The sequence below is a fragment of the Mus musculus genome, chromosome X, assembly GCF_000001635.26.
Source record: "Mus musculus strain C57BL/6J chromosome X, GRCm38.p6 C57BL/6J".
Taxonomy (NCBI): Eukaryota; Metazoa; Chordata; class Mammalia; order Rodentia; family Muridae; genus Mus; species Mus musculus.
The window spans coordinates 30,196,754-30,222,035 of record NC_000086.7 but is presented as its reverse complement, the minus strand read 5'-3'; positions in this window follow the sequence as shown (position 1 = coordinate 30,222,035).

Sequence of the window (25,282 nt, the reverse complement as noted above, 5' to 3'; positions counted from 1 at the left end):
AGCTGGCAGGTGAGTTGGCTCAGTGCCCTGACTGAAGTGACAAGGAAGCTAAATTGGGTACATGTTTTCGACCCATCCTTGCTTGCCATTTTTCCAGTTTGGACTAGTGAAACTCTCTTGCTTCAAGCTTTTAAAACTTTATGGCAAAATGAACATCAGAGACTGTATATTCTGACTTAGAAAGATTAGTCATATAATAGTCATGATGATTTTTCTCTTTTCTTAAAGGTGACCAGTTATTCTAACTCAGTCTTGGACTGGTCTAGTAATAAGTCCAATATTAGAGATTCCTATTGAAGATAGCTAAAAATCTTGATTATCTAGCAAAGTTAATTCAGAGCACAGCCTCCACTTCCAGAGAATCTCTGGCCTTTTTACTGATTTACCAGCTCCCACACACCTGGAGGCCAGAGCCTGAGCTTGATTGTTGCTAATTTGCAACTGAATAAAGTACCTGGGCTTCCACAAAGAAACTGTGTACTGTTGCCTTTCACTGTCTGGATTTTGTTTTTCAAGCAGGTCAATCAACACCCTTCAGCCTGACTGTACCAGGTGTGCATCCCTGCCCCCAAGAGTGTGCAGATGGCAGCTACTAATTTTCATTCTAAAAGCATTCCAGTATATATTGTGGCTTTTGGTCTGATTCATCAGGCCATAGAGACAATAAAGATGAGGAGGGTGACCTCTAGCTCCCAATATAGCCTAAGAGTCACAAATTGTGGTGTGACAATTGGCATAATTCTTGTAGAGGCATTGCTGAACCCATACATGTGAGCTGCTGGCCGGCCTCAACAAAAGGTACCTGCAAACCTAGCAAGTAAAGTTTTCCACCCCCTGGCAGGCTGGAACTTGCTGAAGTCAGTTTCCCTAAAGTTGCTGAGGTGTTTATTTCATATTTGGAACCCTTCCTAGGTAAGGGCTCCCTGTTGAACCAGGATGTCCAGTTTAAGTGAAATGTACTTTAATCTGAGTAACTCAGAAAGTTGCATGGACCCCAGATGCCTGGTGAAGGTCAATTACCAACAATCTTGCCAGTAGTTTGTGTGAGAATGATCTTTGCCTCTGATGTCCTCCATCAACCTGTGGATGTGAGCTGTATATTTCTTCTTTACAATGGAGTCTCAGGTGGCACCAGGTTGGGTTATGTCATCAGAATATAAATAAGTGTTTGGGGTGTTTGTTGGGGAGTCAGGTCAGCAACCTGGCAGTGGAGGACCACAGTTCATAGGATAAGTCGAATAGCCTCTAGAAAGTTCAATAAATTCTCTTTGTTTTTAATATCCTCTCTTCTAGTGTTAAGATGCAGACTTTATCGTTCATACATACATGCAGTGGACAGAGTAGTAAAAATCATAGCAAAGTCCATCAATATGGTAGTAGAGTTTCCATTTTCCTATCTGAGAGCTTGCTCAGATTAATAATTTTTTGTTCTCAGGGCCAAGATACCTGGCTTATGACTAGGTCATTTACAATAAAGTACCTGCTGTACAGCTGCCAAGCTTGCTATATAAGTGTGCAAAAATTTGGAATTCAGACCACAAGAATGCTGTAAGTTTAAAGATGCTTGTCCCCCAGTCTTCCCAGGAGAACCCTGTGCTGGTAGATGAGAGATTTGGTTGTGGCTGAGAGATTAGGGTATAAGGGAAGATGAACAAATGCCAAAAGGGTGAATTCCAGCAACTTCAGCTGGGCCCCTGGGAGAGTAGGCAGCTTCAATCTACCAGAATATAGCTCTGGGGTGGATTCAGGGCAAAGCACAGGCAGGTCTATTCAATTTTTCAAGCTGGAGCCAGGAGTATGCTAGGAGATAAGAATATCTGCCAATACCTTTGATTCTTTTTTCCATTGACTAAGGTCTGAGTCTTCAGGCACCCAGTCATCTGGGTCCAGGTTGATGCTGCAGCATGTCTTCCAACCCACCTACCACCAGAGGGCAGCAGCGTACATTCACAACAATTGTTGAGAAGTCAGGAAGCCCAGGAATCTTATGTGTGGATGAGGACATAGCAAAAGGAGAAGCATTCCATACCACCTGCCTTCATGCCTGCCACGCCCTGGGTTTGGGCCCCCATCTGAACCGTCTCCTGCACATAGCCATGCTATCATAATGAGGAATCTTGAGATCTGTGACAATCTCTCTCTTCTCCCCAGCCCACAGCTCCATCACACCCTACTCTAATCACTAAGGATCACTCAAGATACTTCACTGTCTTCTGTTTTTCCAAAGTCCCTAAGTCACTTTAAGACTTTCTATGTCCTCTGTAAACAGTCACATACTCATGTCTGGGGCTAGGTATACATGTGGAGATAAGAGTGCAAGAGACAAGAATGAAGGAGAGAAAAGTGAGGAAGGAAAAATAAAGAGCTATTTATGTGGTAGGTCTGTGTTCCCCAAACACCATGGGATGATCCAAGGATATCCAGCATAAGGTGTGACTTCTTCAAAATAGCCTTGAGTGAGCAGCTTAGCCCAGAGAAGACCTAAGGATCCAAAGCATTGCTGCATATTACTCTTATGTGCAAAGAGGCCAGGAAGCTATCCCAGGAAATTTCATCACATCCCTCAATGGCAGATGCATTCTACTGAGAAGAGAGCAACGGGTTCACTTGGCAAATATTGCTGTCACATGATGTCAATGTATCTGCATCTCCTATGACTTTAACTCATCTGGAGCACTGCCTGCCTCAGGAGCCAGCACTTTTCCAAGCTGCCACAGGTCAACCTGGTCCTTGGTTTTCCTAAAGACTCCTTAGTCTGAGGGAATTTACTTTCCCATACTTCTGAGACCCAAATAACCCATTTCCCAAATCCAGCCAGGAAAACCAAATGGAAATATTTGGGGCATCTATGAGAAAATTCTCCTTCAGGTCAGCATCACTCTGTGAAGGCCAAGTTACCCTTATCTCAAGTCTACACCAATGGTAATGAATTTTTAATAAAAATTTCTCAGGAGAAATTTCTTTTACTATGACTGGCCTTTTTGTTTAATCTCAAAACCAGAGTTAATAATATACTCTGAGGTTACTTCAGACGTAGAACAATGCCAGTGTATGCTTTTCCTTTGTATAACCTGTCCTTAAGGGACTAATGGAACAACCAACCTTACTTGCCTTGAGTTTTAAGTAACCAATCATTATAATCTGATGTAAGGCATAGCTGTTATTTTAAAATATGTTTTTCAATGCTTCTGACCCAGAGTGTAATGAATGTGTATCTATGTAAGTGTTACAATGATCACATTTGGAAAATGGTAAATAGGATAAAAGCTGTTTTTAAAAATGAATACCCACCACAAATATTGAATAAAACATACAAATAGTGCATGAAAAAAATGGTATTTGTAATGTTTTTTATCCAGATTAATTGAAGTCAGTTATTTATTCACTTGAAAAACACTGTGAAACATTTCTTTAGGTATCACTAATTTTTCCCCATATGGTGCTTTCTGTGTGGCTCAATGGGGATAGAGACAAAGAAAGAGAGAGAGGGAAGAGGGAGAGAGAGGGAGAGAGAGGGAAACAGCAAGCGAGAGCGAGGGAGAGCAAGCGAGAAGTAGAGAGAGAGCAAGAGAGAGAGTGAGAGAGAGAGAGAGAGAGAGAGAGAGAGAGAGAGAGAGAGAGAGAGAGAGAGAAATTGATTCAGTTATTCAGGCTGGTACAGACCCAGATTCATGCAACAGAGAGAAACAGTGGAAGATATGGAGGGAGAGAAATAAAGAATTCAAATCTTGGATCATTCTTCGTTAAATTCACCAAGGAAATGCATTTATATTTATTTTCCATAATTGCCGCAGACTCTCTGGGCCCCTTTGTCTGTGTGGAACCAGTCTCTAGTCGCAGGTGGGCAAAGCATAGGATGAATTGACAAACAGATGCACACAGGAGAGTTTGTGTGAAATTTGAATGTTTTTTTTTAAACCAAGCATCAGACTTTTTATGCAGAAGACAATAAGAAAGTTGGGTGACATATTCATAAGGTACAAATGAGGTAACCAGAATCTTACATAAAACAGAGTAATGCAAACACAAGAGGTCTAAAGGGAACCACCTCGGATAGAATTCATAACAACTAGGATCAACAAGGGCTCCACCTAAGATTCACTAATCTTAGAAGCCAGGGTCAAGGGCTTTGCGCCCTTGCCATAGTTCCTATTTTAGTCTATTGTATAGTCCACCTTCCCCTTAGGGCATTGTAAATACGTGTGTGTGTGTGTGTGTATAGGTGTAACTTCGCTATAGTTCTAAGTATCTATTCTGGTTACTCCTTTGGTCTGAAACTTCCTTCTTCCTCAGTGATGGTAAATTCCTGTGTAAGGTAGTGACCTAGCTTTTATTCAAATTGATAGTGTAGTACCAGAGGCTATTCTGATCAGCAACATTCTTGCTGAATTTCAAGCCCATGGTCTTGCTCAAGGACGTTCTAGAACTGTTGGAACACTGGCAGAAGGCTTTAGCTATGTCAGAATTAAATCTTAAAAGGCACTTATAATAAGAAAATACTGAAAGAGAGCACGTGGATCCATATACTAGACTAACTCGGGAATGGAAAATTAATGTATGGGTTAGAGTGAATGCCAGACTCCAGGAGGAGAGCTTCCTTGAAGCTCTTTGCCTCATGAGTGACTTTCAAACCTCTCAGCTTAAGCTGACTCGAACAGAGCGCGTGGCACATAATATAACACTGATGGGTTTTGGGTGCTCTAAAATCATTTCTACATTCAAACAATTGCATTTTGGTATTCAATATGGGGGATATTTTTCTGTTTTAGGGCACATTGCTGTATTACCTAGCGTTGTCAGAAAGTGGGGACCTTGAATATATTTTGAAAGCCAGATGTCAGCACTTGATTGCCGAGTAGTCCCTGAAAAAGCACAACTTTATCACTAGGATGTAAAAGAATAGTAATTTGGTCCGGTAAATCAATAATAATAATAATAAATAATAATAATAATAATAATAATAATAAGGCAGCTTTGAGTGACCATTGCAGGAGACAAATCTCCAGGCTAAAGAGCATCAAAGTAATGGGGATGGGCATTGACAGAGAGGAGGTCATGTCAACTATTTACCAGACTCTCAGGAATACAGGAGATAGGAGTATTCCAGGTGCTGAAGTATAACTCTATATGATCTTCCTGAAGTTATTCTTGGATTAGCTAATACAAATGTTTATGTTTGTCCCCTTAATTACTCATTAGTGTGCTGAAACAAGAAACCCTTCCAGTCAAGAACATTGGATAGGAGTTTTTCAGTTGCTCCTTGAGAAAGAATATTCTGGGACAGAATTTTACAACTCCATTGAGACAGAAACTTCTACCCTAAAGAGAGCAATGTAAGGGGGAAATATAGAGTTGAAAATGGCAGCTTTGCTTTGAAAGCTTGCACACACTTATTCTGTACTTTGATGGGGGAATTACCTTTGCCATGAATCCTTTGACTGTCAAAAGTTGGGGAATTGGTAAACCAATTAGAAACATCATCTACTGTGCCTACAATGTCTTTTTTGAGAACAAGTTTGATGGAAACTCGAATATAAAGTTTATTAAAAAATTCAACTGAGTTCAGTATCTGTCTGTGGAACCAGATTTTTGATTTTGTCAAGTAAATCAAGGTTATGTGGAAGGAGTTAACATAGTTGTCAGAAATCTTTATTATTTCAATTATGTATAATTTTATGATTGAAATTACAGATTCCAGCCAAATCACAAACTTTGTTTAGTGGTTGTAATCATATTTCTTACTGTTTTAGGATTTAGGGATGGAGTTGAGTGGCAAGGTGCTTATTACACTTGATGCAGTGTCTGCTTCTTTAGCAATATTACCTTCTGCTGAGTCAACCCTAGTATCATAGAACTGGGATGTAAGAGGCTGTTTCATAATAATGCATTGCCACACACTACCTGATCCTCTACTGAGCAAAACACACCAACTCATTACATTCCAAACTCACCATTGGCTACTCAGTATCTTGGCTACTTCTGGCTAATGTGTGCCTCTCAGAATGAGTCATATGACTCAACCTGGGAGACAAAGACCCCGTTGTGTCACCATTTCCACTGTACTGTGAGAATTAAATTCTCCCAAGGGACAGGAACCATACTATATAACTATCTTTTCCTTTCTGGAAAAGTGATCAGAACCCTCAGATACAAAAGCATGGACACTGGATCCAGGGGCTGAACACAGGCCCTCTCACTTGGATGTTGGTACAGGATCCTCAGTTATCATCTTGACTCCTCAAATGCAGAGTGATGCCCAGGGTGGTCATGCCTGCCAAGGATTTGCTATCGCTGTGGTCCATACCACACCCAAAGTCCTAGAGAACATACAGCATAAAAAGATGGGTCGCTGCCATGGGGGACACAATCACCTACCTCAACTAGTTACTAGGCTCCTAAATAGCTTCAAACCTGGATGGGATAGGATATATTTCATCTTACGCTGGAAGGGGGAAATGCTGTGGTTATTCTGTTTCCTTAACAAAAGAAAAATAATGATAGTAATTGCTAACCAAACTGTGTGCTCTTCTCTAGGGCAGATATTGCTCCCACTCTCAACATTCAACAGTTAGCTGTAGTTTTTGTATAGGGTTGAGGCCTTATGGGCGTTCTATGTCCACTTTGCCACATATCCTGTCCATCTTCATCTCATGTTTAAACTATCATACTGGTGAGTCCTGATTAGTATAGAGAGAGTAAGGAGGTATATATGGGAGGGCCTGAAGGGAGAAAAGATAAGCGATAAACAATGTAATTATAGCATAATCTCAAAAATTGAATGAAATTTCCTTCCTCTGGCTGGCCTTCCTGGTTGGTCCTCAGTGGGAGGGGATGTGCTTAGTTTGGCTGGGACTACCTGTTCCAGGGCAGGGTGAGACCTGAGGGGACTTCCTCTACTCTGAGAAAACAGGGAGGGAGTAGTGGGGAAGGGATGTAAATTGAATAAATAAATAAATAAATAAATAAATAAATAAATAAATAAATGAAAGAAACCTTTGAAGTTGGTTGTGCTGGCTCATACCTTTAATCCCAGCATTCAGGAGTCAGAGACAGTCACAGATCAGAGTTGGAAGCTAGCCTGTTATACATAAAGAGTTCCAGGAAAGCCAAAGATATAGATTAAAACCTGTCTTAAAAAAAAAAGAAGTAAAGAAAAAGAAAGAAAGAAAATTAGGAGCTGAAGGGGTTAGCAGCCCCAAAAGAGGAATAACATTATGAACTAACCAGTACACCCAGAGCTCCCAGGGACTATATCACCAACCAAAGAGTACACATGGTGAGAATCATGGCTCTATCTGCATATGTAGCAGAAGATAGCCTAGTCATTCCTCAGTGGGAGGAAAGGCTCTATGTCTGTTCTATGCCCTACTGTAGAGGAATGTCAGGGCCAGGAAGCAGGTGTGGGTAGGTTGGTGAGCAAGGGGAGGGGGAGGAGATAGGGGGTTTGGGGAGAGGAATACAGGAAAGGGAACAACATTTGACAGGCAAATAAGGTAAATATCTAATGAAATATATTTTTGGTCTATAAAAAGTTTAAAAAAATAAAATTCAAAAAAATATTATTAGCTGTGATACTCCTACATGGAATGTCAGCAGTCCATACATGGGATTCAAGATTAAACATTAGAATGAAAAAAAGAAAAAAAAAATACCAGCAAAGTAAAGGCAGAACAAAGAAAAAAAAATCCTTTAGGGGACCAGAGGCTTTCCCTAAAGTTATAGCCTGACTGTGATATCTGTTCCTCAACACAGTTTGACGTGTCTGGTTACAGTGGGAGAAATTCTGCCTAGCCCTACAGAGACTCGATGTACAAGGGTTGGTGGATACCCACAGGAGGCCACTGCCCTCTCAGAGAAAGCGATACAGGATAGTGGTAGGGTCTCTCTAAGGGACAAGCAGTAGGGAACACTTGATATAGATATTTAATTTTAGAAAAGACTTTGATGTCAGTGACAATGATTCCCCCAAAAGTTCTTTTATTGTTTATAATGTTTTGGGTATACTGTTTTTGTTTGTTTGAAATTAAGAATTGCTCTTTCTATTTTTGTGAAGAATTGTCTTGGAATTTTGATGGTATTTGCATTAAATCATTGGATTACATTTGGTAAGATGTCCATTTTCACTGTTAATCCTACTGATTCATGAGTAAGGGAGATCTTTCTGTCTTCTGAGGTCTTCTTCCCTTCCTTTCTCCAGGGACTTGAAGTACATTTCATACATGCCTTTCACTTGATTGGTGAGTTACACTGAGGTATTCTATGTTATGTGTGGCTACTTGAATGGTGTTGTTCCCTAATTTCTTTCTCATCTACTTTATCATTTGTGTAAAGGAAGGAAACTGATTTGTTTGAGTCAATGTAATATCTAGACACATTGCTGAAATTGTTTATCTGTCATAGGAGTTCTCTGATAGAGTTTTGAGGGACATTTATGTATCATATCACCCATGAATAGTCATACCATGACTTCTTCCTTTCCAATTTGTATATCCTAAGATCTCCTTTTGTTGTCTTATTGCTCTAGCTAGAACTTTGCTGGTGGCCAGCCCTGGCAGGTTCTTCTCTTTCGTTTGTTTTGGTGAGGCAGCAGAGTGGGGAGATCATCAGTGGAGTGTAAGTCTTCATATTACAAGATACAGGGGTAAGACTGTCTTTCAAGATATCTAGAGTTGCTGTATAATAATAAAAAGTTTACTTATCTAAGTCTAAGTTACTTTGCTGCTGTAGCTGACCTGCCTCCTGTGTTTCTCTGAGACCCGAAACTGTGGTCTCTGGCACTTAACACCTCATCCTAAAATAGCATGGGATTAAGTAAAGAATTAATTGCTAGAGACTTTTCTCTTTTGTCCAGATGCCTCTTACTTCTCAGTCTAGGGGGAAGCATGGAACAATAAACTTCTATTGGATGAGACGAAGAGAATAGTGCTCACAGAAGGAAAAATTTTGCATAAGAAAATATGCATAAACACATAAATTCACATAGAGTTACACAAATGCAAATTCATACATTCCAATTCAAACCCGTTAGGTTCAACTTGCATGAATTGTGTCAATTACATACTTACATGCACACATCCATACAGACCTATGCATATGACGCAAAGATCAAGCACTGGTGCAGGACACTAAATCATTCTGGATGAAAAATGTGCTCCAATCTTTATTGCATAAAGAAAAAAGTTTCTACCCTTTTAATGCTGAATAAATTTAACACAAGATTTTAAGAAGAAAGCTTTGTTCTTTAATAAGGCTAAGCTTGCCTTAGTAAGAAAAGACCTGTTCTGTCCATAGGAAGGAGAAACTTGCCTGCTACTTCTGGTATCTCTGCAGGTTTCTTTTCCTCTTTCCCTCTGCATTCTGCACATTGCTCTATTAGTTTTTTTTAATGTTACCTATATTTTAGAATTTATTCCACTCTGCATTTTTTCTAATCTTGCTCTCTTCTCTTGCCCCCTTTCTCTCAACTTCTTCTCTTCCAATGCTATTTCTATACTTCTAAGTTCTTCTTCAGCTCTGTTATGTCCATAAACTGTTCTATCTGAAAATTTCTCAGCTCATTTCTTCTCTCTTCTCTTTATCCTCAGCACTTACACATCTTACAGAATACATGACCACATGTTAAAAAGATCATCAAATGTTCACACATAAAATCTTAAATTGAAATAGAATTTTACAACAGAGAATGCTTACATGCATATACACTAGGAGTAATTATCTGGCTAAATATTCATCACCTGTCACAGCTAAGAAGGTTCACTGAAAGGTAAAAACCATAAGTAAGTTATTAGTGAAGTTTTGTATAGTAAACATAGTCAATATTATATTTTCTACACCAGAGCCTTTAATTAATTGTTAGTTATATTTTTACGACCTTTGGTTAATTATTTTACAACCATTTGGAATGTAGTAGTAGTACATTGTAGTAGTACAATGTAGTAGTAGTAGTAGTAGTAGTAGTAGTAGTAGTAGTAGTAGTAGTAGAAGAAGAAGAAAGTCTGGTTATTATGTAGAGGAATTAACTGGTAACACATGGGAGACTGGCAGAGTTCTCATTGCAGTTTTGACTATCACAAAAGGATCTAGTAGCAGACACACTACAAAAGAGCTTAATAAACACTGATATAACTTTAGGAAATCTGATAGGATCATCTTCAAGATTTAAGAGATCATGTATTTTCATATATAGCATCACTACAAGCCAGAATATCTTTGTAGATCTGCAGAGATCTGCTCAGAAGTGTGGGCTAATTCCTAGTGTTATGTTCAATTTATATGTTCAATAATAACAAGAAAAGCATTAGCAGGAATCGTTCCTGAAATGATTTTCTCCTGGGACATGCCTATTGGTGCAAATCTCTCGTGGATTATAATCCAAGACAGACCATCTCAGGAAGATCACTTATTACTTATTACCTTGTCATATGATGACTCCTGACAACTTCAAGTACTACATTGAATAAATAGGGAGAGAGTGGGCAGCCTTGTATTGTAACTGGGTGCTGGTTTCCTTCATATTGGTTTTATTATATTATATTAGTTGTGTGTCAGGAGTTCCTGATCTCTACAAGACTTTTATCATGAAGGAGCTTTGGATTTTGGCCTAGGCTTTTTCAGGGTCTTTTGAGATGATAATTTTTTTCCTTTGAGTTTATTTATATAGTGGGTTACTTGATGGATTCTGGGGACAGGGAATGGGGAAGATTTTTCTGTGAGCTGGAACTAGGACACATGGTCTCCAGAAGAATATGCAATAGAGGATGGTCTTATTGGACATCAATCGGAGGAGAGGCTTTTGGTCCTATGAAGGCATGATGCCCTACTGTAGGGGAATGCCAGGACAGGGAAGCGAGAGTGGGTGGGTTGGTGATCAGAAGAAGGGGGATGGGATTGGGGTTTTTGGAGGGGAAATGGGAAAGGGGGATAACATTTGAAATGTAAAAAAAAATCTTATAAATAAAAGAAAGCTTGAAACACTCAGAACAAAACAATCAAACAAACAAAACAAAAGGCCTTTGGTGGGAAGGACATGTCTCCTCTATCCCATATGCTGAGGTGAGAATATCCAGGGAAGCTTGTAGCTATAAGAAATGAACTTTGCTGCAAGTAGGGGAAGAGAAAGTAGCTAGGGATCCTGTAGTAAAATGTGTGTGCTTGGGCACTATGTTTTCTATCAGAAAGACTTAGAGGGAGCCAGGGCAATATTCCTATATCTCTGAGGATATGTGTAAACTGCTGGGCTGCTATTGTTGGCCATCTCTGATGAATATGGCCTCAAATGGAAGTGGTATACTATGCCTTCTGTATCTAGTAGGCCAAGAGATCTGCAGCCCTGTCTGTTTGAGGAGCCTGTACTGACTCTGGCTGCCAGAATCACTAGAACCTTCTTTCTCCCTGGACTTGAAATACTGAAGGAATCTTTTGCCCTGCCTCTCTGCCACTCTCAAAACATGCCAAGCAAAGCAAAGCAAAGCACTGGGGGACTCAGCAAGATAATTAGGTTTCATGATAGTATTTTGTCTAGAATGCTAAACTATCCTTTACCTAGGTCCTTGGACCTTTGCTCAGAAAAACACCCTAAAAAGTGGACTGTCACCAGGCATCTAGGTGGCAACCTAGCATCTTAGGCATTTCAGGCTACAGGTGGATTTCCCAGAGTGAGTCAGGTAAATGGCCTTTAGGTCGAAGACTACACAAGGCTCTCATTTCCACTGGACTGAGACAATCCAGTCATGGGTATTACACCATTAAGGCGTAGAGATTATACACATATAAGACAAAAGTAACACCACTCTTAGTTTAAATAGAAGACAGAATCCTCAGACACCAAACCATGAATACTGGGCCCAGGTCCTCTCACTGTGCTACAGCAATATCCCGACTTGGTGTAGCATCCTCAGCTGTAATCTTGACAGTAGCATGCTAGACTAACATATCTCATCAGTGCTGTGCTGACACTGTGGAACTATAACCAAGCTTTTAGAGACCACTGCATATAGATGAAGTTGGGAAGGTGCCACTGCATATATAAGTACCTGCATCAACCAGGGCTTAGAGCAAGAAGTGGCTTCAAAACTTGCTGAAGGCAGGTCTCCTGTGGACACATGGATCATCCTGCACAAAAACCTCAGAAACAAAACCACGGACACTGAAACCAGGTTTATAGTTCCATTATGCTTCGTTAGAAAATTACAATATCCTGAATTGGACATTGGCCCAGGACCCTCAGCTATCAGGTTGACCCCAGGGTATAAGAAAAACCCCAAGGCAGTCTTACCAGCAATGTGGTACACCATGGTTACACTACACAACCAAGGTCTTAGAGATCAATGGACAAGGGAAAATTCATACATGCAGAGACAGACACCTTCATTGTATAAGGGATGGTGTGAGATAATGCTTCAAACCTTGGTGAAGGCAGGTCTCAGGCAGAGACAGGCGAAAAATTACCCCATTGTCTTTACCTCTGAGGTCTTGTGTTTCTCAGATAGGAGTTCAGATTCTTATGAGAGAGGACATTTATTGCCAAATCTCTTTTATCATATTGTCCAAAGACCACAGTCTATGCCATCAGGTACCCTAGGCATGGATTAGAGTGTCAACTTAATGCCATCTTTTGCAGCTTGCTCATGGCTCATCAGGGAATATCCCCCCAAAGTATGTGGTGAAATAACAGGTTATGCACGATCCCTATCTTGAGAGAAAAATATTTCATAAGAAAAATGCTGCATCTCTGCTTCTTCCTGCCTGTGGGGCTCTGCATACTGACCCATAGGGATCTCCTTGGGATTGCTCATCATCCATTATGATTTCCTGGTCTATTGAAATCTAATACTTCTCCCCACCACATCCCCTCAAGGTTACTGAGTATATTTTTATTTTTATATTTTATCTAAGGGTCCCCATGTCTCTCTATGGAAGACATAGCTGAATTTAGTATGTAGAATTGTATATCTTAATATATAGAAGGACAATATATTTTAAATATAGCAGTAGAATTAATAAATCTTGATGCAAACTGGGTGTGGAGTCAGATAAAAGTTGATTTTAATGGCAGTTAGACATCACTGGCAATGTGGATAGGATATCACTATTGGGGTAGTGTTGGTCTATTCTCCAAGAAAACATACAAAGATGTGGGTAAATTTATTGTGGGGTATGGCCCAGCCAATGAAGCAGGTAAATAACACCATCCACAACAGCCACAAACCACAGAAAACATCTTGGGTAAGTACCCACACAAATAAAAGTTGAGTATGACAAAATATTTTAAATGTTTATAGAAAGAAATCAAAGAGGACACTAGAAGATGATATTTAGATCACTAAATTGCCTAATCATTAGAGAAGCTTCCTATAGCAGCTGATGGGTGCAGAGATCCACTGTCAAGTATTAGGTGGAGATCAGGAAATTCCTTGGGATATGTGGAGAAAAGATTGCAGGAATAAGAGGGGTCAAGGATACCAGGAAATCACAGTCTACAGCGTCAACTCATCAAGGCTCTTAGGTGTTCATTAATATGGAAGCAACAACTACAGAGCCCCTGTGGGGCTGTACTAGGACCTCTACATTCATGATATAGTTGTGAAGCTTGGGGTTTGTGTTGTCCTCCTACCAGTGGGAAGGGGGTTGTCTAAGACTCTTTTGCCTGTTTGTGGAACCATTTTCCTACTAGTGGATTACTACATACTGTCTTGTTATTAAAGTATATGTTTGGGTTTGTTGCATCTTGTAATGTTCCAGGATTCAGTTTGAGTATTTTACTGAGTAATTTTGCATCAATGTTCATAAGAGAAATAAGTCTAAAGTTTTATTTCTCTGTTGAGTCTCTGTATGAATAAGGTGTTGCTATGAACTGTGGTAGAACTATGACACCAGAGGGTCGCTGTCGAGTCAGAGAATGAGTTTGCAAGTGTTCCTTATGTTTCCATTTTCTGAAAGAATTCAACATACATTGAGTTAGTTCTTTGAAACTCTGGTAGAATTCTGTGTTAAATTGAATTGACCATTGACATTTTAGTTATGTATTTGTTTGGGAGATTTTTAATGCCTGCTTCTATTTCTTTAGTGTTACTGGGCTGTCTAAAGTGTTTATGTGTAATTGATTTAACATTCATAATTGGTATCTTCTAGAAAACTCTTTTTTCGTTAAGATTTTAAAATTTTGCAAAGTACAGGATTTTTTTTTTCTTTTTAGATATTTTCTTTATTTACATTTCAAATGCTATCCTGAAAGTTCCCTATACCCTCCCCCTGCCCTGCTCCCCTACCCACCCACTCCCTCTTCTTGGCCCTGGTGTTCCCCTTTACTGGGGCAAATAACGTGTATAAGACCAAGGGGCCTTAAGCAATAGTGTCTGAGTTTGGTGGCAGATTATAGGATGGATGCCCGGGTGTTGTAGTCTCTGGATGGTCCATCCTTTCATCTTAGCTCCAAACTTTGCCTCTGTAACTCCTTCATTGGGTAATTTGTTCCTTATTCTAAGGAGGAATGAATAATCCACACTTTGGTCTTCCATTTTCTTGATTTTCTTGTGTTTTGCAAATTATATCTTGGCTATTCTAAGTTTCTTGGTTAATATCCACTTATCAGTGAGTGCATGTCAAGTGACTTCTGTTGTTATTGGGTTACCTCACTCAGGATGATATCCTCCATCTCCATTCATTTGATAAGAATTTCATAAATTCATTGTTTTTAGTAGCTGAGTAGTACTCCATTTTGTAAATGTGCCACATTTTCTGTATCCATTCCTCTGTTGAGGGACATCTGGGTTCTTTCCAGCTTCTGGCTATTATAAATAAGGCTGCTATGAACATAGTGCAGAATGTGTCCTGATTACAAGTTGGAACATATTCTGGGTATATGCCCAGAAGAGGAATTGCTGGATCTAGTGGTAGTACTAAGTCCAATTACCTGAGGAAATTCCATACTGATTTCCAGAGTGGTTGTACAAGCTTGAAATCCCACCAGCAACGGAAGATTATTCCTCTTTCTCCACATCCTCGCCAGCATCTGCTCTCACATGAACATTTTAACTTAGCCATTCTGTCTGGAGTGAAGTGGAATCATAGGGTTGTTTTGATTTGCATTTCCCTGATGATCAAGGATGTTGAACATTTTTCCAGGTGCTTCTCAGTCCTTCAGTTTTCCTTAGTTGATAATATTTTGTTTAGCTCTGTACCCCATTTTTAATGGGGTTATTTGAATTTCTGGAGTCCAGCTTCTTGAGCTCTTTGTACGTATTGGATATTAATCCCCTATCATATTTAGGATTAGAAAACATCCTTTCCAAATCTGTTGGTGGTCTTTTTGTCATATTGACAGTGTATTTTGCCTTAAAGAAGCTTTGCAAATTTATGAGGTCCCATTTGTCAATATTTGATCTTACAGCATAAGCCATTGCTGTTCTGTTTAGGAATCCTACCCCCACCACACCCCGTGCCCATATCTTTAAGGCTTTTTCCTACTTTCTTCTCTATAAATTTCAATATCTCTGGTTTTATGTCGATCCACTTAGACTTGAGCTTTGTACAATGAGATAAGAATGGATCAATTTGCATTCTTCTACATGATAACCACCAGTTGTGCCAGCACCATTTGTTGAAAATGCTGTCTTTCTTCCACTGGATAGTTTGGGCTCCCTTGTCAAAGATCAAGTGACCATCAGCAAGTGGGCTCGTTTCTGGGTCTTCAATTCTATTGCATTGGTACACCTGTCTGTCACTGTATCAGTACATGCAGTTTTTAATCACAATTTCTCTGTAGTATAGCTTGATGTCAGGCATGGTGATTTCACCAGAGGTTCTTTTATCATTGAGAATAGTTTTTGCTATCCTAGGTTTTTTGTTATTCCAGATGAATTTGAAAATTGCCCTTTCTAACTCAGTGAAGAATTGAGTTGGAATTTTGATGGGGATTGCATTGAATCTGTAGATTGCTTTCGGCAGGATAGCCATTTTCACTATATTAATCGTGACAATCCATGAGCATGGGAGAGCTTTCGATCTTCTGAGATCTTCTTCTATTTCTTTCTTCAAAGACTTTAAGTTCTTACCTACAGATCTTTTACTTCCTTAGTTAAAGTCACACCAAGGTATTTTATATTATTTGTGACTATTGTGAAGTGTATTGTTTCCCTAATTTCTTTCTCAGCTTGTTTATCCTTTGAGGAGAGAAAGACCACTGATTTGTTGGAGTTAATTTTTATCCAATTACTGCACTGAAACTGTTTATCAGGATTAGGGGTTCTCTGGTGGGATTTTTAGGGTCACTTATATATACTATCATATCATCTGCAAATAGTGATATTTTGACTTCTTCCTTACCAATTTGTATCCCCTTGATCTCCTTTTGTTGTTGAATTGCTCTGGCTAGGATTTCAAGTACTATATTGATTAGGAAGGGAGAAAGTGGGCAGCTTTGTCTAGTCCCTGATTTTAGTCGTATTGCTTCCAGTTTCTCTCCATTTAGTTTGAGGTTGGCTACTGGTTTGCTGTATATTGCTCTTATTATCTTTAGGTTTGGGCATTGAATTCCTGATCTTTCCATGACTTTTATCATGAATGGATGTTGCATTTTGTCAAATGCTTTCTAAGCCTCTAAGGAGACAATAGTGTGCTTTTTTTCTTTGACTTTGTTTATATAGTGTATAATGTTGATAGATTTCCAGAGTCAAACCATCCCTGTGATCCTTGGAGGAATCATACTTGGTCATGGTGGATGGTCATTTTGATGTGTTCTTGGATTCGGTTTGCCAGGATTTTATAGATTATTTTTGCATCGATATTCAAAAGTGAAATTGGTCTGGAGTTCTTTTTCTTTGTTGGATCTTTCTGTGGTTTAGGTATCAGAGTAATTGTGGCTTCATAGAATGAATTGGGTAGAGTACCTTCCATTTCTGTTTTGTGGAATAGTTTAAGGAGAGTTGGAATTAGATCTTCTTTGAAGGTGTGATGGAACTCTGCATTAAACCCATTTTGTCATGTGCTTTTTTGGTTGGGATACTATTGATGGCTACTTCTATTTCTTTGGAGAAATGGGACTGTTTAGATCATTAATCTGATCCTGATTTAACTTTGGCACCAGGTATCTGTCTAGGAAGTTGTCCATTTCATTCAGGTTTTTTAGTTTTGTTGAGTAAAGCCTTTTGTCATAGGATCTGATGATGTTTTGGATATCCTCTGGTTCTGTTGTTATTTCTCCTTTTTCATTTCTGATTTTGTTAATTGGGATACTGTCCCTGTGCCCTCTAGTTAGTCTGGCTAAGGGTTTATCTATCTTGTTGATTTTCTCAAAGAACCAGCTCCTTATTTGGTTGATTCATTGAATAGGTTTTGTTTGTTGTTTGTTTGTTTCCCCTTGGATGATTTCAGCCTGGTGTTTGATTATTTCCTGTTGTCTACTCCTCTTGGGTGAATTTACTTCCTTTAGTTCTAGAGTTTCTAGTGTGCTGTCAGGCTGCTAATGTATGCTCTCTCTAGTTTCTTTTTGGAGGCACTCAGTGCTATGAGTTTTTCTCTTAGTACTGTCTTCATTGTGTCCCATAAGTTTGGGTATGTTGTGGCTTCATTTTCATTAAACTGTAAAAAGTCTTTAATTTCTTTCTTTGTTTCATCATTGGCCAAGGTATCATTGAGTAGAGTGTTGTTCAGTTTCCCTCTGAATATTAGCGTTCCATTATTTTTGCTGTTATTGATGATGACCCTTAGTCCATGATGATTAGATAGAATTCATGGGATAATTTCAATATTTTTTATCTGTTGAGGACTGTTTTATGACCATTTATATGGTCTATTTTGGAGGAGGTGCCATGAGATGCTGAAAAAATGGTATATACTTTGGTTTTAGGATAAAACAATCTATTGATATATATTAAAACCATTTCTTTCATAGATTTTGATAGTTTCTACTGTCTCTGTTTAGTTTCTTTTTTCAGGATCTGTCAATTGGTGAGAACAGAGTTTTGAAGTCTTCCACTATTATTGTGTGAGGTGCAATGTGTGCTTTGATCTTTACTAAACTTTCTTTAATGAATGTGGCTGCCCTTGCATTTGGAGCATAGATATTCAAAATTGAGAGTTCATCTTCATAGGTTTTACCTTTAATGACTATCAAGTGGCCCTCATTGTCTTTTTTGATATCTTTAGGTTGGAAGTCAATTTTAATCGATATTAGATGGCTGCTCCAGCGCTTCCCGTTGGTGCCAGCAATGAGTCACCTTGGTGCAGAGTCAGCAGACACCCCCAAGGTCCCTAGGGGATTTTCAATTTGATCTTAAACCTAAAGAAAGAGATGCCCATGAACATACAAGAACCCTACAGAACTCCAAATAGACTGGACCAGAAAAGAAATTACTCCCGACACATAATAATCAGAACAACAAATGCACTAAATAAAGATAGAATATTAAAAGCAGTAAGGGAAAAATGTCAAGTAACATATAAAGGCAGACCTATCAGAATTACACCAGACATTTCACCAGAGACTATGAAAGCCAGAAGAGCCTGGACAGATGTTATACAGACACTAAGAGAACACAAAAGCCAGCCCAGGCTACTATACCCGGCCAAACTCTCAATTACCATAGATGGAGAAACCAAACTATTCCACGACAAAACCAAATTCACACATTATCTTTCCATGAATCCAGCCCTTCAAAGAATAATAACAGAAAAGAAGCAATACAAGGACGGAAATCACGCCCTAGAACAAGCAAGAAAGTAATCCCTCAACAAACCAAAAAAAAAGACAGCCACAAGAACAGAATGCCAACTCTAACAACAAAAATAAAAGGAAGCAACAATTACTTTTCCTTAATATCTCTTAATATCAATGGACTCAATTCACCAATAAAAAAAAAAATAGACTAACAGACTGGCTACATAAACAGGACCTAACATTCTGCTGCTTACAGGAAACCCATCTCAGGGAAAAAGACAGACACTACCTCAGAGTGAAAGGCTGGAAAACAATTTTCCAAGCAAATGGTATGAAGAAACAAGCTGGAGTAGCCATTCTAATATCGGATAAAATCAACTTCCAACCCAAAGTTATCAAAAAAGACAAGGAGGGACACTTCATACTCATCAAAGGTAAAATCCTCCAAGAGGAACTCTCAATTCTGAATATCTACGTTCCAAATACAAGGGCAGCCACATTCATTAAAGACACTTTAGTAAAGCTCAAAACACACATTGCACCTCACACAATAATAGTGGGAGACTTCAACACATCACTTTCATCAATGGACAGATCGTGGAAACAGAATGTAAACAGGGACACATTGACACTAACAGAAGTTATGAAACAAATGGATCTGACAGACATCTACAGAACATTTTATCCTAAAACAAAAGGATATACCTTTTTCTCAGAACCTCATGGGACCTTCTCCAAAATTGACCATATAATTGGTCACAAAACAGGCCTCAACAGATACAAAAATATTGAAATTGTATCATGTATCCTATCATACCACCATGGCGTAAGGCTGATTTTCAATAACAACATAAATAATGGAAAGCCAACATTCACGTGGAAACTGAACAACACTCTTCTCAATGATACCTTGGTTAATGAAGGAATAAAGAAATAAATTAAAGACTTTTTAGAGTTTAATGAAAATGAAGCCACAACATACCCAAACCTATGGAACACAATGAAAGCATTTCAAGGGAAACTCATAGCTCTGAGTGCCTCCAAGAAGAAACGGGAGAGAGCACATACTAGCAGCTTGACAACACATCTAAAAGCTCTAGAAAAAAAGGAAGCAAATTCACCCAAGAGGAATAGATGGCAGGAAATAATCCAACTCAGGGGTGAAATCAACCAAGTGGAAACAAGAAGAACTATTCAAAGAATTAACCAAACGAGGAGTTGGTTCTTTGAGAAAATCAACAAGATAGATAAACCCTTAGCTAGACTAACTAGAGGGCACAGGGACAGCATCCTAATTAACAAAATCAGAAATGAAAAGGGAGACATAACAACAGATCCTGAAGAAATCTAAAACACCATCAGATCCTCCTACAAAAGGCTATACTCAACAAAACTGGAAAACCTGGATGAACTGGACCAATTTCTAGACAGATACCAGGTACCAAAGTTAAATCAGAATCAAGTTAACGATCTAAACAGTCCCATATCAACTAAGGAAATAGAAGCAGTCATTAATAGTCTCCCAACCAAAAAAAAAAAAAAAAGCCCAGGACCAGGTGGGTTTAGTGCAGAATTCTACCAGACCTTCAAAGAAGTTCTAATCCCAGTTCTGCACAAACTATTCCACAAAATAGAAGTAGAGAGAACTCTACCCAACTCATTCTATGAAGCCACAATTATTCTGATACCTAAACCACAGAAAGATCCAACAAAGATAGAGAACTTTAGACCAATTTCCCTTATGAATATCAATGCAAAAAATCCTCAATAAAATTCTTGCTAACCGAATCCAAGAACACATTAAAGCAATCATCCATCCTGACCAAGTAGGTTTTATTCCAGGGATGCAGGGATGGTTTAATATACGAAAATCCATCAATGTAAACCATTATATAAACAAACTCAAAGACAACAACCACATGATCATTTCGTTAGATGCAGAAAAAGCATTGGACAAGATCCAACACCCATTCATGATAAAAGTCTTGGAAAGATCAGGAATTCAAGGGCCATACCTAAACATGATACAAGCAATCTACAGCAAACCAGTAGCCAACATCAAAGTAAATGGTGAGAAGCTGGAAGCAGTCCCACTAAAATCAGGGACTAAACAAGGCTTCCCACTTTTCCCCCACCTCTTCAACATAGTACTTGAAGTCCTAGCCAGAGCAATTTGACAAAAGGAGATCAAGGGGATACAAATTGGAAAAGATGAAGTCAAAATATCACTTTTTGCAGATGATATGATAGTATATATAAGTGACCCTAAAAATTCCACCATAGAACTCCTAAACCTGATAAACAGCTTCGGTGAAGTAGCTGGATATAAAATTAACTCAAACAAGCCAATGGCCTTTCTCTACACAAAGAATAAGCAGGCTGAGAAAGAAATTAGGGAAACAACACCCTTCTCAATAGTCACAAATAATATAAAATATCTTGGTGTGACTCTAACTAAGGAGGTGAAAGATCTGTATGATAAAAACTTCACGTCCCTGAAGAAAGAAATTAAAGAAGATCTCAGAAGATGGAAAGATCTCCCATGCTCATGGACTTGCAGGATCAACATTGTAAAAATGGCTATCTTGCCAAAAGCAATCTACAGATTCAATGCAATCCCCATCAAAATTACAAATCAATTCTTCAACGAATTAGAAAGAGCAATTTGCAAATTCATCTGGAATAACAAAAAACTTAGGATAGCAAAAGCTCTTCTCAAGGATAAAAGTACCTCTGGTGGAATCACAATGCCTGACCTAAAGCTTTACTACAGAGCAATTGTGATAAAAACTGCATGGTATTGATATAGTGACAGACAAGTAGACCAATGGAATAGAATTGAAGACCCTGAAATGAACGCACACACCTATGGTCACTTGATCTTCAACAAGGCAGCTAAAAACATCTAGTGGAAAAAAGACAGCCTTTTCAACAATTGGTGCTGGCACAACTGGTTGTTATCATGTAGAAGAATGCGAATCACCCCATTCCTCTCTCCTTGTACTAAGGTCAAATCTAAGTGGATCAAGGAACTTCACATAAAACCAGAGACACTGCTTCTTATAGAGGAGAAAGTGGGGAAAAGTCTCGAAGATATGGGCACAGGGAAAAAATTCCTGAATAGAACAGCAATGGGTTGTGCTTTAAGATCGAGGATTGACAAATGGGACCTCAAGAAACTGCAAAGCTTCTGCAAGGCAAAAGACACCGTCAATAATACAAAAAGACCACCAGCAGATTGGGAAAGGATCTTTACCTATCTTAAATCAGATAGGGGACTAATATCCAATATATATAAACAACTCAAGAGGGTGGACTCCAGAAAGTCAAATAGCCCCCTTAAAAGATGGGGCTCAGTGCTGAACAAAGAATTCTCACCCGAGGAATACCGAAAGGCTGAGAAACACCTGAAAAAATGTTCAACATCCTTAATCAACAGGGAAATGCAAATCAAAACAACCCTGAGATTCCATCTCACACCAGTCAGAATGGCTAAGATCAAAAATTCAGGTGACATCAGATGCTGGCGAGGATGTGGGGAAAAAGAAACACTCCTCCATTGTTGGTGGGATTGCAAGCTTGTACAACCACTCTGGAAATCAGTCTGACGGTTCCTCCAAAAATTGGACATAGTACTACTGGAGTATCCCGCAATACCTCTCCTGGGCATATATCCAGAAGATGTCCCAACCGGTAAGAAGGACACATGCTCCACTATGTTCATAGCAGCCTTATTTATAATAGCCAGAAGCTGGAAAGAACCCAGATGTCCCTCAACAGAGGAATGGATACAAAAAATGTGGTATATTTACACAATGGTGTACTACCCAGGTATTAAAAACAATGAATTCACGAAATTCCTAGGCAAATGGTTGGACCTGGAGGGCATTATCCTTAGTGAGGTCACCCAATCACAAAAGAACTCAAATGATATGTACTCACTGATAAGTGAATATTATCCCAGAAACTTAGAATATCCAAGATATAAGTTACAATTTGCAAAACACATGAAACTAAAGAAGAACGAAGACCAAAGTGTGGACACTTTCCCCTTTCTTAGATTTGGGAACAAAACACCCATAAAAGGAGTTACAGAAACAAAGTTTGGAGCAGAGACAAAAGAATGGACCATCTAGAGACTGCCATATCCAGGGATCCATCCCATAATCAGCCTCCAAATGCTAACACCATTTTATACACTAGCAAGATTTTGCTGAGAGGACCCTGATAGAGCTGTCTCTGGTGAGACTATGCCGGGGCCTAGCAAACACATAAGTGGATGCTCACAGTCAGCTATTGGATGGATCACAGTGCCCCCAATGGAGGAGCTAGAGAAAATAACCAAGGAACTAAAGGGATCTGCAACCCTGTAGGTGGAACAACATTATGAACTAACCAGTACCCCAGAGCTCTTGACTCCTGCTGCATATGTATCAAAAGATGGCCTAGTCGGCCATCACTGGAAAGAGAGGCCCATTGGACTTGCAAACTCTATATGCCCCAGTACAGGGGAACGCCAGGGCCAAAAAGGGTGGGTAGGGGAGTGGGGGGAGGGTATGGGGCACTTTTGGGATAGCATTGTAAATGTAAATGAGGAAAGTGCCTAATTAAAAAAAAGATTTTTATAGCATTAATTTTTGAGATAAATAATAAAGTAATTGACCCTTTTTTATAACAGCGAATAGCAGTCTACCAGTAAGAGTAACGGGCTGACAAAAAAAAAAGTTACCTTGCTTGCTTACACATGGTTAATCTATAACAACTTGCTTAGATATAAATATATGTGGATTCTAGGAGGAAATTTGTTTTTTTATCCATAATTTATAAACAGCTCATTGTGGGAGTATATTTGGAAGATGTTTTTCCTTACATATACTCATAATTATTCACGAGAAGAAAACAAAAAGTAATCACCTTGCATTTTATACTACCTGAAAGATTTTACACAGATAAGTAAGCAGTGTGAGAAAAGTAAAGTTGGAGCTGTGTTCCATATCAAATATAAGTATATATGTAAAGTGGTTGATGCTTTGCTCTATCCATCAAGATATACATGTAAAATTGCTTGTGACTCTTAAAGCTTGCTTTTTCACCAAGTGTGTAAATATGTCAGAAATAATATCATGGGCACTGAAAACAGGGTTATAGTTGCATTATGCTTCATTAGGGGATTACAACATCCAGAACTGGACATTGGCCTGGTACCCTCAGCTATCAGGATGACCACCGTGTATAAGGAAAACCCCAAAAGAGTCATTCTTACCAGCATTGTGGTAATACCATGGTGTTGAGGTAAATCTCCTCCCAAATATGCCCCAGCAATGAAAACACAACAAATATGATTACATGCTGTGCTCCAAGATTGGACAGATCTACCACTATGCTACCATCTGCCACAGCTTATGAGACCCCTTAGAACTTGCAGTTTCCCCAGGTGATGGGCTTATGCTCTGCTTTTCTTTGTTTTCCTCCACCTCTGCATCCTCTCCCTCTTCCATTTTCTCCTTCTTCTCTCTCCCACCTTCCACTCCACCTTCCTTTTACCTGCCCAATCATCAGCTTTCCTTTATTTTACAATTTAAGGTGGGAAGCCGGTTTTTAGGAAATCACCTGAGTGCTGACTACCTCCTTGTTTGCAGCCACTCACAGGAGAATGGAATTAATATCAAATATAATTATCCCCATGGCTACCCACAACATTTCCCCCTTTCTGTACTATTAAAAGACTATTTTATCTCAGATACAATTGAACATAACTATTACTATTTTGTTATTGATAAATTACAAGAGACCTAACACCCAGTTCATTATGGTTGTTAATTAATTAGAACCTCTGTCATCTATCCTTACATAAAGCCAGGTTCTGCGCCTGGCTATCACTGGGCTTTAGATACAATGCCATCTGAAAAACATCCTCTCAAATCTGTTCCTCTTAAAGTAAAAAGCCTCAGTTCTCTAGGAGACTATGTAGTTTTTCAACCCCATCAGAAATTCAAGAACCACTGATATTAACTGAAAATATATAGGAAGCCTACAACAGCTTCCAAAACTTAGCCAATTTATAGAGACAACTGATCACCTGGATAGTGCCTTACTTCAACACATTGGAGCATCGGTATTCAGCCTACTGGCCAGGGTCATCTGACAGACTTTCAGATACATTAATATTAAGGACTAGCCTACTCTGTCTCATCAGAATCAAGCTGTCCTAACCTGTAATTGTATCCTTTCTTTGAACTGTATTATGTCTGTAGATGAAATGAGGCCATTCTTGCCAGTGGTTATTTTGTCAAAAATGGAGTTCCTCAAAGATATTCAGTTTCATCTTTGATCAAAGAAGGGAAAGCAGACAGCAGCAGACTTGTATTAACAACATGTGAATAAATAATATTAAAGCTCACATTCTGTGGACTTCTGATGTTTTGAAAACCAGCTATCTATGTGAAGTAGTCTAGACTGTTGTCTGTTAACTACTCTCAGCCATTTCTAGTTAAAATAACTGAAAACACCCAAACCTCATAGCCATGAATTTCCTATTTGGCCCTTAACTCACATGCTTATACATCTCAGATCTGATTATAATAGCAGCAATAGAAGGACTGGGTCTAAGCCCTGAACTTCAAAATT